Consider the following 8,342-nt stretch of genomic DNA (forward strand, 5'->3'; position numbering starts at 1 on the left):
TCTTCAACATAGAGTCATAGATTCCTACAGTACGAGACAGGTTGGTCCATGCCGACCAAAATGTCCATCCATGCTAGCCCCGTTTCCCTGCACTTGGCCCATATCCTTCTAAAGCTTTCCTATCCACATATTTGTCCAAATGCCTTTTAAATGTTGTCGATGTACCTACCTCAACTACTTCCATTGGCAGCTCGTTCCATATGCCTCTCATGACCTTATACACTTCTATAAGAACACCTCTCAGTCTTCCACGCTCTGAAGAAATTAGTCCTGGCTTGTCCAACACAGACCCTTGAGGCCTGGCAATCCTTGTACATCTCCTCTACACTCTTTCCAGTTTAATAATGTCCTTCCTATAGCAAGGTGACCAAAACTGAACACAATACTCCAAGTACAGCCTCACTAACATCCTGTACAACTGCAACATAACTTCCCAACTTCTATACTCAAGGCCCTGACCGATGAAGGCCAGTGTGCCAAAAGCTTTTTTATTGCCATGGCTACCCGGGACTCCACTTTCAGAGAACATCTGTAACCAAGAGTGGGTCAGCAGTAGCACTACAGACTGAGCTAGTCAACGGGTCATAACTGTTAGACTGGATCCATAGCAGGAAGTCATGGGAAACTTACTTAATCTCATCTTCATCAATCTGTCTGCTGAAGATTTATCAGTCCGTTACAGTATTGGTAGGAGAGACCACCACACATTTCTTGTGGAGATGAAATCTGGACTGCACATTGAGGATACTCTCTAATGTGTTTGGCACCATATAACAGGTAACATTGTCAATTGTATTACCATAGACGGGGAAGCAATGGCCTAGTGGTATTGTCACTGGACTCTTAATCCGGAGACCCAGATAGTGTTCTGGGGACCTGGGTTCAAATCCCGCCACGGCATTTGCATTCAATAAAAATATCTGGAATTAAGAATCTAATGATGACCATGAATCCATTGTTGATTGTTGGAAAATCCCATCTGGTTCACTAATGCCCTTTAGGGAAGGAAACTGCCATCCTTGCCTGGTCTGGGCTACATGTGACTCCAGACCCACTGCAATGTGGTTGACTCTTAACTGCCCTCTGGGCAATTAGGGATGGGCAATAAGTGCTGCCTAACCAGCAATGCCGTCATCCCGTGTATGAATAAAGGAAAAAAAATTCACCGAATCCCTGACCACCAACATCCTAGGGGTTACCATTGACCAGAAACTCAACTGGATTTGTCATATAAATACAGTGGCTGCAAGAGCAGGTCAGAGGCTGGGAATCCTGTAGCGAGTCACTCACCTCCTGACTCCCCTCAAAGCCTGTCCCACCATCTACGAGGCACGAGTCAGGAGTGTGATGGAATACTCCCCATTTGCCCCTGGATGGGGGCAGCTCCAACAACACTCGAGAAGCTCGACACCATCCAGGACAAAGCAGCCCCTGCTTGATTGGCACCACATCCACAAACATCCCACTCCCTCCACCACCGATGCTCAGTAGCAGCAGTGTGTGCTATTTAGAAGATGCACTGCAGAAGCTCACCAAAGATCCTGAGACAGCACCTTCCAAACCCTCGGCCATTTCTATCTAGAAGGACAAGGGGCAGCAGATATATGGGAACACCACCAACTGCAAGCACCCCTTCCTGACTTGAAAATGTATCGCTGTTCCTTCAGTGTCGCTGGATCAAAATTCTGGAACCCCCCTCCCTAAGGGCATTGTAGGTAGACTGCAGCGGTTCAAAAAGGCAGCTCACCCCCACCTTCTCAACTAGGGATGGGCAATGAGTGAATCAGAAAACAAATTATCACCATGCTAACTCGGACAGATTTCGAACAGATCTAGCAACTCAAAAACTGTGAGCATCCATGAGATCGCTGTGGGCCATCAGTAGCAGCGACAATTGTGTTCAGCCCAATCTGTAATCTTGTGGCCTGGCACTTCCACAAGTCTACCGCTACCAGCAAGCAGGAGACCTACCCACACAGTCAACCGATATCTGATAAGCTAACATCCCCAAGTGAAAAAATAAACTTGCCTCATCATCGCTCTCAATGAACACTTTAAGTTTGTGTGCTCTCATTCACTGACCTCCCTGCTTATGAACTGGATCCTTAACCTATCCACTCTATCCAGGCCCCTCCGCAACTTGTACACCTTAATCAAATCTCCCCTCTGCCTCCTCTACCAAGGGAAACAAACCCTGGTCTACTCCATTCTTTCCTCACAATGCCAATATAGTGATTGTAATCAGGTCAGTCAAGTGGGCCTCTTAGAATATGAGTTCCCTGATTGGGGCTTTTAACCTGGTCCAATCAGGGAGTCCTGGCTGACAGTTATAAACAGGAGAGTTCTATTCACCATGGGAGCTGGCTCCAAGGAAGCCAGATAAGTGTCAAATACTATGCAGGTGTAAATAAAGGGTGACTTGGTGACGGGATACCAGTCTCTGTGCAGTTATTTCAGTGGCAACAAAAGAAAAAAAAAGCACGCTCTTGAAGAAATTCGCTTGCTACAGTCATCTTTGAGTTGGGGTAAGTGTTTCTGGCATCATGCAATTATTTGGGAAGCTTGACCTGTTCGATCCTGCCATCGAAGACTGGGCCCTGTATATGGAAAGAATGCGTTATTTTATCCAGGCAAATTGGGGCAGATGAAAAGCAATGAGTAATTCTCCAGCATCGGCAGTTCTGCTCCTCTGATACTGCCTGGCCTGCTGTGTTCATCCAGCTCTACACCTTGTTATCTCAGACTCCAGCATTGGCATTTCCTACTATCTCTGAGTAATTCTCCTGACAGCGTGCGGACCCACAGCTTTTTCAGTTATTAGGAGGCTCTTTTTCCTCAGGCACCAGATGCTAAAATCTTGAAGAGTTGATGGATTTTGTTAAGAAATATTATGACCCCAAGCCTCCTGTAATTCTGAGACGCAACTGGTTTTACTCGGCAGTTCGAGAACCAGGGGAATTCGTGTCAGGATTTTTGACGAGGTTAAGACAACTGGCAGAGCCATGTGACTTTGGTTTAACCCTTAATGAGATGCTGAGAGACCGTTTGGTATGTGGGATTAATGAGGTAACCATGCAGAAGTGTCTGCTAGCTGAAACCCTCCTGGACTTCAAACAGGCACAACAACTGGCTTTATCATTGGAAAATGATAAAGGAGCATATGAGTTACAGAGTATGCTGATGGAAGTGGACACACTCGCCAGTCTGACTGAGTTTGGGGATCACCACACGAGCAAAGGTAATTGCATAGCCTCACTCAGGACATATCCTGAACAGAGGGACTCTAAAGATAGCAAGAACTGCGGGTGCTGGAGTCAGAGTCAACACAGTGTGGAGCTGGAGGAACACAGCAAGTCAGGCAGCATCAGAGGAGTCTGCCTGACCTGGTGTGTTCATCCAGCTCCACACTGTATTGACAGAGGGACTCCAAGTCAGCCCACGGCAAACCCCAAAACAAAGCCAAGCCTCGGCCAAACAGTTACAATTTTCTACAGGATCTGGGCCGGCAAGCCATTGTAGTTGCTGCCGGTATGTGGACTCGAGACAGAAGAAGAGTCCCACTAAACAGAACATAGAACATTACAGCGCAGTACAGGCCCTTCGGCCCTCGATGTTGCACCGACCTGTGAAACCAATCTGAAGCCCATTTAACCTACACTATTCCATTATCATCCATATGTTTATCCAATGACCATTTAAATGCCCTTAAAGTTGGCGAGTCTACTACAGTTGCAGGCAGGGCATTCCACGCCCTTACTACTCTCTGACTAAAGAACCTACCTCTGACATCTGTCCTATATCTATCACCCCTCAATTTAAAGCTATGTCCCCTCGTGCTAGCCATCACCATCCGAGGAAAAAGGCTCTCGCTGTCCACCCTATCTAATCCTCTGATCATTTTGTATGTCTCTATTAAGTCACCTCTTAACCTTCTTCTCTCTAATGAAAACAGCCTCAAGTCCCTCAGCCTTTCCTCATAAGACCTTCCCTCTATACCAGGCAACATCCTGGTAAATCTCCTCTGCACCCTCTCCAATGCTTCCACATCCTTCCTATAATGCGACGACCAGAACTGTACGCAATACTCCAAGTGCGGCCGCACCAGAGTTTTGTACAGCTGCAACATGACCTCATGGCTCCGAAACTCAATCCCTCTACCAATGAAACCTAACATACTGTACGCCTTCTTAACAACGCTATCAACCTGGGTGGCAACTTTCAGTGATCTATGCACATGGACACCGAGATTGCTCTGCTCATCCACACTACCAAGAATCTTACCATTAGCCCAGTACTCTGTATTCCTGTTACTCCTTCCAAAGTGAATCACCTCACACTTTTCCGCATTAAACTCCATTTGCCACCTCTCAGCCCAGCTCTGCAGCTTATCTATGTCCCTCTGTAACCTGCAACATCCTTCCGCACTATCCACAACTCCACTGACTTTAGTGTCATCCGCAAATTTACTAACCCATCCTTCTATGCCCTCATCCAGGTCATTTATAAAAATGACAAACAGCAGTGGCCCCAAAACAGATCCTTGCGGTTTACCACTAGTAACTGAACTCCAGGATGAGCATTTTCCATCAACCATCACCCTCTGTCTTCTTACAGTTAGCCAATTTCTGATCCAAACCGCTAAATCACCCTCAATCCCATGCCTCCGTATTTTCTGCAATAGCCTACTGTGGGGAACCTTATCAAACTGAAATCCATATACACCACATCAACTGCTTTACCCTCATCCACCTGTTTGGTCACCTTCTCAAAGAACTCAATAAGGTTTGTGAGGCACGACCTACCCTTCACAAAACCGTGTTGACTATCCCTAATCAAATTATTCCTTTCCAGATGATTATAAATCCTATCTTTTATAATCCTTTCCAACACTTTACCCACAACCGAAGTAAGGCTCACTGGTCTATAATTACCAGGGTTGTTTCTACTCCCCTTCTTGAACAAGGGGACAACATTTGCTAGTCTCCAGTCTTCTGGCACTATTCCTGTAGACAATAATGACATAAAGATCAAAGTCAAAGGCTCTGCAATCTCCTCCCTAGCTTCCCAGAGAATCCTAGGATAAATCCCATCCAGCCCAGGGGACTTATCTATTTCACACCTTCCAGAATTGCTAACACCTCCTCCTTATGAACCTCAATCCTGTCTAGTCTAATAGCCTGTATCTCAGTATTCTCCTCAACAACATTGTCTTTTTCCTGTGTGAATACTGACGAAAAATATTCATTTAGTGCCTCTCCTATCTCTTCGGACTCCACGCACAACTTCCCACTACTGTCCTTGACTGGCCCTAATCTTACTCTAGTCATTCTTTTATTCCTGACATACCTGTAGAAAGATTTAGGGCTTTCCTTGATCCTACCTGCTAAAGACTTCTCATGTCCCCTCCTGGTTCTTCTTAGCTCTCTCTTTAGGTCCTTCCTGGCTAACTTGTAACTCTCAAGCGCCCTAACTGAGCCTTCACGTCTCATCTCTACATAAGCCTCCTTCTTCCTCTTGACAAGAGATTCAACTTCTTTAGTAAACCATGGTTCCCTCGCTCAACCACTTCCTCCCTGCCTGACAGGTACATACTTATCAAGGACATGCAGTAGCGGTTCCTTGAACAAACTCCACATTTCAACTGTGCCCAGCCCCTGCAGTTTCCTTCTCCATCCTATGCATCCTAAATCTTGCCTAATCGCCTCATGATTGCCTTTTCCCCAGCTATAACTCTTGCCCTGCGGTATATACCTATCCTTTTCCATTGCTAAAGTAAACGTAACCGAATTGTGGTCACTATCACCAAAGTGCTCACCTACCTCCAAATCTAACACCTGGCCTGGTTCATTACCCAGTAGCAAATCCAATGTGGCCTCGCCTCTTGTTGACCTATCTACATACTGTGTCAGGAAACCCTCCTGCACACATTGGACAAAAACTGACCCATCTAAAGTACTCGAACTATAGTGTTTCCAGTCAATATTTGGAAAGTTAAAGTCCCCCGTAACAACTACCCTGTTACTTTCGCTCCTATCCAGAATCACCTTTGCAATCCTTTCCTCTACATCTCTGGAACTTTTCGGAGGCCTATAGAAAACTCCCAACAGGGTGACCTCTCCTTTCCTGTTTCTAACCTCAGCCCATACTACCTCAGTAGATGAGTCCTCATCAAACGTCCTTTCTGCCACCGTAATACGGTCCTTGACTAACAATGCCACACCTCCCCCTCTTTTACCACCTTCCCTGATCTTACTGAAACATCTAAACCCCGGAACCTGCAATAACCATTCCTGTCCCTGCTCTATCCATGTCTCAGAAATGGCCACAACATCGAAGTCCCAGGTACCAACCCATGCTGCAAGTTCACCCACCTTATTCCGGATGCTCCTGGTGTTGAAGTAGACACACTTCAAACCACCTTCCTGCCTGCCGGTACACTCCTGCGACCTTGAAACCTTATTCATGACCTCACTACTCTCAACCTCCTGTACACTGGAGCTACTTTTCAGGTTCCCATCCCCCTGCTGAATTAGTTTAAACCCTCCCGAAGAGCATTAGCAAATTTCCCCCCCAGGATATTGGTACCCCTCTGGTTCAGGTGTAGACCATCCCGTTTGTAGAGGTCCCACCTACCCCAGAATGAGCCTCAATTATCCAGGTATCTGAATCCCTCCCTCCTGCACTATCCCTGTAGCCACGTGTTCAACTGCCCTCTCTCCCTATTCCTCACCTCCCTAGCACGTGGCACGGGTAACAAACCAGAGATAACAACTCTGTTTGTTCTAGCTCTAAGCTTCCACCCTAGCTCCTTGAATTTCTGCCTTACATCCCCATCCCTTTTCCTACCTATGTTGTTGATGCCTATGTGGACCATGACTTGGGTCTGCTCCCCCTCTCCCTTAAGGATCCCGAAAACACGATCCAAGACATCACGGACCCTGGCACCTGGGAGGCAACACACCAACCGTGAGTCTCTCTCGTTCCCACAGAATCTCCTATCTGTGCCCCTAACTATGGAGTCCCCAATGACTAATGCTCTCCTCCTCTCCCCACTTCCCTTCTGAGCAACAGGGACAGACTCTGTTCCAGAGACCTTCAATAATTGAATAAGAGAACTTATAGGCCGGTATCCAGGACAGACCACACCTTGGAACGTCCACCTACATCTGGTTTGAAACAGTTAAATTGCTTAGCAACATCCAAATCAAAATAAATGTCTGATTAAATGGTCACCCGGTTCTGATGAAGGTCGATACCAATGTGGCTGAATCAGTGATCGCAGAGCCAGGCTTTAAAAAAATTACTTGGAATCCAACCCTTAAGTATGCGCAAGACCGCGGCTAGACTGAGAACCTGTACCGGGGAACCTTTACAGATTAAGGGTACAACTTCGGTTCCAGTGTCTTATGAGAAGTAGCTGGTTCAGTTAACCACTGATTGTAGTAAAAAGCTCAGGCGCAAGCTTGATGGGGTGAAATTGGCTGAGAAAGATTTACCTAGATTGGCTCAACAGTTTTTGATTGAAAAATGGCTGTAAGAGTGAAGTCCTAATTAAATACCAGAAGTTTTTCAGGAAGGTCTAGGGAATGTCAAAGGAGCCAAGGCCAGCTTCCAGGTTGACCAGGAAATAATTCCTTGATCCTGCAAGACCTACCCAGTACCTTATGGGCAAAAGTAGAGGCAGTATTGAGGAGGGTGAAAAGAGAAGGAATCTTCAAACTAGTCCAGTTTGCGGAAAGGGCAGCACTGGGCATACTAATTGTGAAGCTCGATGGGTCGGTTCGCCTATGTGGGGATTTTAAACAAAACAGTAAACCGCTTTTTGTAGCTCGATAAATACCCAATTCCTCACATAGAGGATTGAAATGCAAAGCCGGCCAGGAGACTGTCCTTCACGAAGCTGGACGTGAGCCATGTGTACTTGCAATATTGGTTAGATGAGGATTTCCAGAATGAATACCCACAGGGTTTGTACCAATAGACCAGACTGCCCTTTGGGATATCGCAAGTCTGTGCCATTTTCTGGTGGGCGATGGAGAACAGTTTACGAGGTCTACCCCAGGTCGCCATTTATCTGGATGACGTGCTAATAACTGGGAAGACCAATAAAGAGCACTTAGAGAGCTTGGACGTAGTTGTCAGATGTTTCTCCAAGGTGGCGTATGCCTTAGAGGGGAAAATTGTGTGTTCCGGGGACCCCAAGTGACCTACTTGGGCTACAGAATCAACAAAACTGGGTCACACCCGTTGGAAGATAAAGTGAGGGCAATCAAAAGTGTCCTGGCTTCCATGTCTGTACCAGAGCTTAGGTCTTTCCTTGGACTGGTGAATTACTACAGAAA

Source organism: Rhincodon typus, chromosome 43, assembly GCF_021869965.1.
Source record: "Rhincodon typus isolate 14 chromosome 43, sRhiTyp1.1, whole genome shotgun sequence".
NCBI lineage: Eukaryota > Metazoa > Chordata > Chondrichthyes > Orectolobiformes > Rhincodontidae > Rhincodon > Rhincodon typus.